This window comes from Crotalus tigris, unplaced genomic scaffold (assembly GCF_016545835.1).
Source record: "Crotalus tigris isolate CLP2741 ecotype Arizona unplaced genomic scaffold, ASM1654583v1 scf7180000024310.2302065, whole genome shotgun sequence".
NCBI lineage: Eukaryota > Metazoa > Chordata > Lepidosauria > Squamata > Viperidae > Crotalus > Crotalus tigris.
Window position 1 is genome coordinate 378,376 of NW_024100482.1, and position 10,364 is coordinate 388,739.

The window sequence follows — 10,364 nt, forward strand, 5'->3', positions numbered from 1 at the left end:
CAGCATCCCCATGGTGATATGATCAAAATTCAGACAGTTGACAACTGACTCATATTTATGACCGTTGTGAGGTCCCGGGGTCACCTTTTAAGACCTTCTGACAAACAAAGTCAACAGGGAAGCCAAGTTCACTTAACAACTATGCTACTACTGTAGTGGTTCATTTAACAACTATGGGAAGTAAAGTCCCAAAATGGGACAAAACTCACTTAACAAATGTCTCACTTAGCAACATAAATTTTGGGCTCAATTGTAGTCGTAAGTTGAGGGCTCCCTGTAGTCTACTGTTTCTGTAGCTTGCATAATTCAGATTGTTTAGTCTGGTTTCTACTACTCATGGAGGTGAGAATAAATCTTAAAACAATTTTTCTGACCTCCAAGTGCCATTTCTGCTCTATTACAGAATCAGAATTATTTTTGCAAAAGGTATCCAACATCTATTTATGGAAATCCTCCATTAGAAGGAACACTCAAAGCCAATAATGCTTTGCTATATTTGCTTGTGCGTACACTTTTTCTATTTTTCCTTAAAATAGCCCATGGGGAAACCTTCCACGTGGGAAATCCTATCCATGTTACATTCCCAAGGCAAAAAAAAAAAAAAAAACAAACTATCTCCTTTTTCAGTGTTTAGGAACAGAGAGGTCTTTGTAAGTCCTGTAATCACACTCAAAGCAAAAAAAAAAAAAAAAAAAAAACTTCCTTCCCTGTGTGGGAAGTCAGCCCCCCAGAGAAGGAAATATTAAAAGGGCAGAAAAATATATTTCCTCAAAGCAGTGGTTCTCAACCTGTGGGTCGCGACCCCATTTGGGGTCGAACAACCATTTCACGGGGGTCGCCAAACAACGCAGTCCGCCATTTTTTTCCCCTTTTCCTTAGCTGTGCTACTCCCTTTTATACTATTGGCTTTTGAAAGCCAATAGAATAGACTCTCTTGAACAGAGTCTAATTCTATTGGTTTTCAAAAGCCAATAGGAATTGTCCAGGCTTTCTCTGCCCTGCTGAGCCCGCCAAAAGTCCCATTCTGCAAACGGTGCTGCAAGTTGTCTGCAGTGAAGGCGAGCTGTCTGGAAGTTTCCACCCCTCCCTGCTGAGCAACTACTAAAAATGTAAGTAAAAGAGGGCCAGGGGTGGGAGGCGGGAGGCCGGCAGGCGCAGGGAGGGTTGCTGGTGCGCGTGGGGCCCGGCGGATGCCTTATCTCCCTTGGGCTGGGCCAGCTGGTAGCCCAGCCGGTGGTCGCCCTGCGCCGTCGCTGCCCCTTGCCAGCTATGCCTTGGCTGGCGCAGGGGGCAGCACCACGCATGTGGGGCGCTCCCAGGCAGGGAAAGTCCTCGACTTATGACCGGTTGAGTAGTCCTCGACTTATGACCAGTTGGGGGTCGCGGCATTAAAAAGGTTGAGAACCACTGCCTCAAAGGTTCTTAAAAACGCAGGAAAGCATGGCCAGTTTTTCTTAATAGGCCCAGGTCTCCCTCCCCCAAGAAGAAACTAGCTCTGTACAAATGCAGATGCAGACCATTCAGGAAAGTTGGAGCTAGAAGCTTAGGAAGACAAAGACACCTAAAATCTACATATCCCACCCAAAGTCTAAGACAGGACATAATAGGATTAACTCACAGATGTCAAAGGGACACAAGTCAAAATACATGATGCAGGAAATACAAAGCCTCAAACAGGAACAGGAAATAACTTCCAAACAAAAGGCTCCAGAGGGCATAAAAACCCACTCCCTACATGTGCTGGGCCCTTTTTTTCCTTTTTCTGCCAGAGCCATGTTCCTGTCTGGCTCTCCTCTTCAATAAACTACAACCTTCTTTCTAAAGCAGTCGCCATGTTGTTTATCCCTGGCTTGGACTGAACCATGATGAAGACTTTTCTTTCAACACCTGCATGTAGAAAGATAAGACAGCAGTTTCTCACTCATCTGTTATTTTTACAAGGCTGGATGGAGATGGAAGCGGCTAAAAAAAAAACTAGACTAAAAAAAGCACAGTTGAAGATGCATTTTTTTTTTTAATTTAATTATTTATCTTTGTATATTGAGCTAGGGGAAGGATGCACTTTGAATGCTGGTTGTCCTTAAAATGTTTTTCATGTCTTGGCTGTTTACACATTAGATCCTTTTTTTCCTCTGCCCTGTGAAACCCCCTTCAAGGAAAAATGTTGGGGATTGGAGGGAAGCCTACGGGAAGTGAAGAGAGAGAGAGAGAGAGAGAGAGAGAGAGAGAGAGAGAGAGAGAAGAAGAAGGAGGAGGAGGAGGAGGAGGAGGAAAGGGGAATGGGGAAGAAAACTAACAAAGTCTTGCCCCACATGGATTTTGACTACACACAGGGGTTGCCACAGAAAAATAGGATGAGTTATGGAAAACTCTGCTCCTCAGTGACATCAAGGGAGGGGCTTGGACATATACAAGCCCCTCCCTTGTATATGTCCAAGCCCCTCCCTTGTATATGCTAAGCATGGAGAGCATGCTCAGTGGCTTGTTTTCTGCCAGTAATTGCCAATAACCAGCAAGGAGTATGTTAGCTCGTTCTGGCCTGTTTTTTGTTGCCAAGAAATAATTAAACCATTAAAATTATGTTTTGCTATCCTTGGTTTAGATTTAAAAAAACAATCTGAGAATTAGAGTTACACAACTGGTTCTTTATTGCATTCCAATACATTTGTATAAAAAAGGATTGTCTAAGACAGCATTTTATTGGAGATATAATAAGGATAATGATTCTTTATAATGTGTTTTTACAATGTCCTATACATAACAGGTTTGGGAAGAAAGTAGTGGTAAAAGGTAAAATTTTCAGAGGATGATCTTCCCTTGAATTATATATGAACTATGTGAAATCTGGAATTTCCATGAACTACATGGAATTTAAAAACTGGACAATGTCAATGGATTCTGCCTGCTCTCGCTAAGGCTAAAAGGCCGACATTGCAACACTGGAAAGGTAAATGTATGGCTGCCCCATTCACACAATGGATTGATGACCTATGATTGATTGTCACCTATGAGCAGATTACCTATAAACATAGATTTTGGATGGAGAAGTATAATGAAATATGAAACTCAATTATTCCAAATACAGTAGATCAGTTAAAAAAAGATGGTTATATAAATGAATCAGAAATGTATATTCCCTGAATATTTACATTAGACTATGTAAATATCTAGACTAATAGAGTAATATATATATATATTAGTCTATATAGAATTACAACTATTGTTATAATAATATATTATACTTTGTTTCTATTTTTATATTGCATTTGTCCCTTTCTAAAGCACTTTTGGGGAGCAGTTTTTATACATTAAGAGCAGCCCCCATCCATGCTAGTTTCGCCCTGTGTGTGAACCCAGCCATAAAGTTGTAAACCATACTTGTTGGCTTTATTTAATATGGGAAGCCTACCATGGTGATTTATGCCATAAACCAAGGTTAAAACAAAGCATGGCTTAAAGCACAGGGTGTATCCAGCCAATAAATTGGAGTTCTGTGGAGGTAGTACAGGAAGAAAATGGCTTTGCAAAACCCAAGAACAGAAGAGTGTGTAGGTTTAAAACTAGGCAAATAAAGCTGCTTAGAGTCCACGGGGTTAACATGTGAAATGTCATTCATAACCTGTTGGAATGTCTTAACTACTATTAACACATATTTCAGCATCTGAAATTTGAGCTCACTGATACAATGTAAGATTAAAAGATCTCTTTCACCCCAAAGACCTACTACACACCTGCTCTCTTGGGAACAGATGCTCCAGTGACTGAAATACTTATCTGAGTTTCCCAACTATAAACCTTGATCTGTTAGTATTTATTTAGATAATCCCTCTCACCATCCAGATCCAGAAAAGATAATTCTTTTGCAAGGTTACCATGATTAGTTAATCCTGCACAAGAACTCTTACAACAACACTCTTACACAGTGGAAGCATTTTGTGCATTCGCCGTGTCACACAGGGGGACTTGGTCTACGGTTGTATGAATTGAACAGACAACTCAGGCAGATATTCTTGCTCAGGATGTATGATGTTTTTCAGAAAGAAGGTTGTTCTCGGTCTGTGGGTGGCATGCTGATAAATATATTTACATAAATAAATAAGCAGGCAGCCACATCCAAGTCCTTGAAACAGAGCGTGCACCTGCTCAGGATAGGGGCTACCAGGAAACAATTAGTTCTAATCCGGCCTTAGGCATGAAAGCCGGCTGGATGACTTTGGGCTAATCACCAGGAGACTGTGAATTCTAGTTCCAACTTAGGGTTGACAGATGACTGGGTGACTTTGGGCCAGTCACTCTCAAACAGCCCATCTCATCCCACAGAATTGTTGTTATGGGGAAAACAGGAGGAAGAAGGAATATTATGTATGTATATATGTATGTATGTATATGTATGTATGTATGTATGCCACTTTAAATTATTTATAAAAACAATACAGGTAGCATGGAAATACATTTTAAAAGCAAACAAACAATAGGAAAGCTGCTAGGAAAGATTATCTTCATAGATGATGAAGAGATGAGAAGAGTGTCAAAAATTGTCTGATAAGGAGAAGGCTTACTTTGCTTCCCGTGTTGACTTGAAACGACATTTGCTAATACCCTTGAACGAGATTATTTATTGTTGCATAGCTTCTCGCCATGCTAAGGGGGCTTAGCATGTTGGGGAGGGGGCTGCAGCTGTGTTAACATAAGCCATGGTTTACGGCTTTAGCATATAGAGTTCACCAGCCAATTGTGCTCATTCAAAAAAGCACCGTTTGCTTAATGTGAGCAATGAACATTCAACTTCCTGTCAACTTGGATGGGTGAAGAATCGTTGTGCAACTCTCCAAAACACATCGGCAAAACAAATAAGTGTGGTACAATGGGAAAATGTGTAAATGTATAGGAGCCCTTGTGGTACACTTGGTTAAACTGCAGCATTGCAGGCAAACTCTGCCCATAGCCTGCAGTTCGATCCTGATGGGGCTCAAGGCTGACTCAGCTTTCCATCCTTCTGAGGTCGATAAAATGAGGACCCAGATTGTTGGGGGGCAATATGCAAATAATGCTCATATTGTAAACTGCCCAGAGAATGCTGTAAGCACTATGGGGTGGTATATAGGTAGTCCTCAATGGATGACCACAACTGAGCCTGAAATTTCTGTTGCTAAGTGAGTTTTGCTCCATCTTATGACTTTCCTTGCCACAGTTGTTAAGTGAATCACTGCAGGCGTAAGCTGGTTGTTAAGTGAATCTGTCTTCCCCACAGATTTCGCTTGTCAGAAAGTTGCAAAAGGTGATCCCATGACCACAGAACACTGCAACTGTCATAAATATGAATCAATTGCCAAACCTCTGAACTTTGATCATGTGACCATGGGGATGCTGAAATGGTCCTAAGTGTGAAAAATGGTCATAGGTCACTTTTTTCAGTGCTGTTGTAACTTCGAATTGTCACTAAGTCAGCGGTTCTCAACCTATGGGTCGCGACCCCATTTGGGGTCAATCGACCACTTTTCAGGGGTCACCAAAGGCGGCGATCCGCCATTTTGTCCTCTCCTGGGCGGCGCCGTGCATGGGCGCCGCGCATGGGGGTGGCGCCGTGCCCCCAGGGGTGGCGCCGCGCATACGCCCCGCGCATGGGGGGTGGCGCGCCTCCGGGGGTGGCGCCGCGCATGCGTGCCGCGCATGGGGCAGCCCCATGCATGCGTGCCACGCGCGGGGCCCCCGCCCCCATGTGCGCCGCGCCGCGCCGCGCATGCACATAACGTTTGTGTGACGGGGGTCGCCGTCACACAAACGTTGAGAAGCGCTGCACTAAGTGAACTGTTGTAAGTCGAGGACTCCCTGTATAAGACTAAATGCCACTGCAATTATTGCTAAATCTGTGCTTCTAGCTCAGCATTTGTACGGCACCTTCCAAACAAGCCAGTTTTGTAGCACACAGTGTTTCTTTCAAGGGGGACAGAGTTAATATCCCTAGTGGCTACTAATAACTAGCACAGGCCCATAAAATCATTAGGAGCAATGCTACACAGCAGCAGAAAATCTTTGCCGAAAGAGTCAGCCTGGTAACTATTCGAGAAAGGACGGCACATTCCTGCAAGCTAGCAGAAAAGTTCAGGGTGAAAAGAATCTTTGGGGGGGGGGACGAGGGTGGAAAGACAGATACTTGCACTTTTAAGCTATCTCTGCCTTTGCTGGCTAAGCAGATTTTGATTATTATCATGACTCTCAATTGGCTACAGAGGTTGCTGGGCCCTGGAAGGAGGAGGAGGCTAGGAGAGTACAATAATGGATTAATATATTCCAAGTTAATAGCTGTCTGAGATAAATCTTCCAACCTTTCTGCCTTTTCTGTGTCTCCTGCTCTTTAGCCCTCTGTTTGGGGAGGAGCTGTTTTATGGTGTCTCCGAGTCTCCGGGTGTCTATAAGTAAGGCTGTGTACGCAGGTGTGGATGTGCACGCAAGTGTGTAATGAGAATCTATGAGATTAGTGAACCACTGCGGGGTAGAGTGGTGAGCTGGGCTTGCAAGAGAAGAAACTAAAGAGCTGGGTGCGTAAAAGTGTCCAAGCAAGCCAAACAGTTGCAAAACTTAAGTCCGTTCGAGGAATGGTGGACACAAAACATTTGAGAACACAAATTTGTTAAATTTTAGAATCTATTTGATTTTATAGTGGCTAGGAAAACAATCAGCATGGTAAAAATGTTTGCTTTTTTTTTTTTAACTGTAAAACTGTAATTTCACTCTTTGAAGAAATGGGATGTTAGAGAAACTTTAGGAAAGTTTCACCTGTTGGAAATGGCAGGTCGTCCTCAACATACAATCAGAATGGAGCCTGCCCACCACGGTTGTAAGTTGTGACGGTCATAAACTGGGTCACCCACGTAACCGACTTATTTTTATGACCTTTTTTACAATGGTTATTAAGTCAACGCCACAGTCGTCAAGCTAACCAGCGGTTCAATATGGAACAGTTTTGCCAAAAAACTGATGTAAATACCAGTTTTTGGCAAAATCCATTGAAAATCAAGGTCATGTGATGTCCAGTTGCTGAGCATCTGACTTGCAGTCATGTGACTGCAGGGATGGGCCAGCCATTGGAGCTTCAGAATTGGATCGTAAGTACCAGAGGGAGATCTGTTGCAACTTTAAACAGTCACTGGTCATAAGTTGAGAATTACCTTTATTTTATTTATGAATATGAAGGTATATCCAACAAAGCACAGCAATGTTCTCTATTTCTGCTATAGAAAATTGATTCCCAGAATTCTCTGGGATGGCCAAATTTGTTATGGATTTCTGGGAATTGAAGTCCATTGATCTGGAGAACATTGAAGCTGTCAAAGGCTGTATAACAGACTGATGAGCAACATAGCTAAATTTCTGTAATAAACCCCAGAACAGAAGACTTAGGGTACTAACGCTGTAACAGCGCTACAACTAGCAATATGAGAATGATGTTTAATTAAGATTGCAGGTTGACAGGGTGACAGATAACACAGGAACTGCTTGATCACAGGCAAATTGTCTGAAATTCTTTGTTCTCACAAGCAGATGTGTGGCGATCTAGATAATGCTATCAGCAGAAAACAGTTTTTTTGCAAGGAGCAATGCCCATTAAAATCCAATTAGAAAGACCCAGTCATAATCTTTGATAAATGGTTTTGATTAGTCATGCTGATTGCTTAATTAATGGGTTTAGCTAGCCGTGGGTGGGTGGGGGTGGGTGGAAAATGGTGACAAAAGAGCGGAGGGCCCCTCCATTTTTATCTTTCAGCAAGATCTGCAGAGAGACAGCTGTAGCAATAGATTATGACTGAATGATGTTTTGCAGTGTGGAACATGACTTAAATCCAGGGAATTGTGGCTAGGCATGAAACTCACATGGGGCTACTGGAATATAACAGCCTTCCCAATCTGGTGCCTTTAAACTCCGGGAAGTTTCAGTCAGAATAAGCTGCATTGAATTTCTATTTAAATTGAAATTATAAATTAAATGAGTTTCTAAAATCAAACAGATGAAAGCTACTGTAATAGATGCATTTCTTTTTTTTTGCAAAGCCACATCAGTTTCTGTTTTCCTTTTTGGAAATCATGAACTTGGAGACAAGGTCAATTGATCTGCCGTAGGTGTGAACAGAAATGTCCTGTGGAAAGTGGACAATTAAGAAGAGGTGGTCCTTTTCACTATTTAACACTATTCCAAAGGTATCTTTACCCGTAGATGCTGCAGCCCTGCCTAACCTCATTGTAGTGTCTCCCAAATACTGCAGGATGTTGAAGTGGCTTTTGTTCCTTATTTGTCAGTTTCTCTGTGTTGATCAGTTTCACACACATCTTCCCAATAAAAAACCTGCTTGTCCGTTAGTCACTTTTACTCTACAGTCCCTTGCTCTTCTGTGGAGCCAACTATGCTGTCTTTGGTATGTCTCACATTATTTTAATTTGGGAGATGTCCAAATAGGGTGTTGGAGAATAGACACACAAACTAGGCTGGGGAATTCTGGGAGTTGAAGTCCACACATCTTCGAGTTGCCAAAGATGAGAACATTAATCTAGGAGAACAACTTCTTGAAAATCAATTCTGTATTCGGGTATATATATTGTAGCATTCTTCTTTCCCATTAAAACCAAGAAGTTCTTTATTCTTGTCTGGCCTTCAGGAATGAGGCTCCTGAGAATATAGGTAACCCATTCATTTAGCAATGGTTTGAAATTAACAGCGGCATTGAAAAAGGTGATTTACGACCTGCCCTCGCAATTACGACCATAGGAGCATCCCTCCCCGATCACAACTGGCAACTGGCATCTATTTATGATGGTTGCAGCATCCCAGGTTCACATGATTGCAATTTGTGACTTTTCCAGCACAGTTTCCGACAAGCAAAGTCAATGGGGTAAGCTGGACTGACTTAATGACCGTGTGACTCATTTAACAACAGTGGTGATCTGCAAACCTGGCAAAAAAGCCGAGGTGGCTCAGCAGTTAGAGTGCAGTACTGCAGGCCACTTTAGTTGACTGTGTTCAGCAGGTCAGCGGTTCAAATCTCACCGGCTCAAGGTTGACTCAGCCTTCCATCCTTCCGGGTAGGTAAAATGAGGACCCAGATTGTTGGGGGCAATGTAAATATATATATATACATTGCTTACTGGTGTACACCGCTTAGAGAGTGCTTGCACTTAAAGCGGTATATAAGTCTCATAAATAAATAAATAAATAAATAAATAAATAAGATTGCAAAATCAGGCATGACTTAATAATTTGTTGCTTAACAACAAAAATCCTGCTGGTTATGGTCGTAAGTCGAGGTTTGCCTGTGACTATTCCTTGAACTGCCTTGTGCCTTGAATTTATGGCAGAAAAGTTTCCGACTACAGGTAATCCTCAACTTACCACCACAATTGAGCCCAAAATTTCTGTGGCTAAGTGAAACATTTGTTGAGTGAATTTTGCCCCATTTTACGACCTTTCTTGCCACAGTTGTTAAGTGAATCGCTGCAGTTGTTAGGAACACGGTTGTTAAATGAATCTGGCTTCTCCATTGATTTTGCTTACAAGAAAGTTGCAAAAGTGGATCACATGATCCTGGGATGCTGAAACTGTCATAAATATGAGTCAGTTGCCCAGCATCTGAATTTTGATCAACTGACCGTGGGGTTGCTGCAATGATCGTGTGAAAAACGGTCATAAGCAGTGGTGGGATTCAAATATGTGAACAACCAGTTCTCTGTGTGGATGCCGCTTCTGGAAGTCCATTCTGGGACTGGGCAACAAAAAATTAGCTACTGGTTTTGCCAGTGTGCAAACTGGCTGAATCCCACCACTGGTCATAAGTCACCTTTTTCAGTGCCGTTGTAACTTTGAACTGTCACTAAATGAACTGTTGTAAGTCGAGGACTACCTGTACACAAATACTACAACTGAAGCCTTATAAATAAACATATTTGTAAGGAAAACAAGATAGCAGGAATTTATGCATTTCCCTTGTAGCTGCACAGTGGAAAGAGCTGAGCACAGTTCCAAAGGGCAAAAATATAATTTGAAGCACAGGTGAGAATGATTGTTACACCTGCCAGGAGCATCTTAAACCAAATGGATCTTTTCTTGACGTTATGAAGGGATCCCAGAAGATCAAGCAATGAGGATAGAATGCGATCCATCCGAGATCTCACCAGATTGTTACACAGTCTCCTGGACAGTGAGGTCGAAATTGCTTTTATATTTTGCACCAGGCCTCTCGGGCAGTTGATTTAAGAAGTTTTCATTGACATTTTCCGTTCCTTAGTGTAAACCTTCACCCATTAATGTGGTTCAAGTGGAAATATTAAAAAGGGAGTAGTAGTGCACTAAATATATATATAAAACTTTATTAACC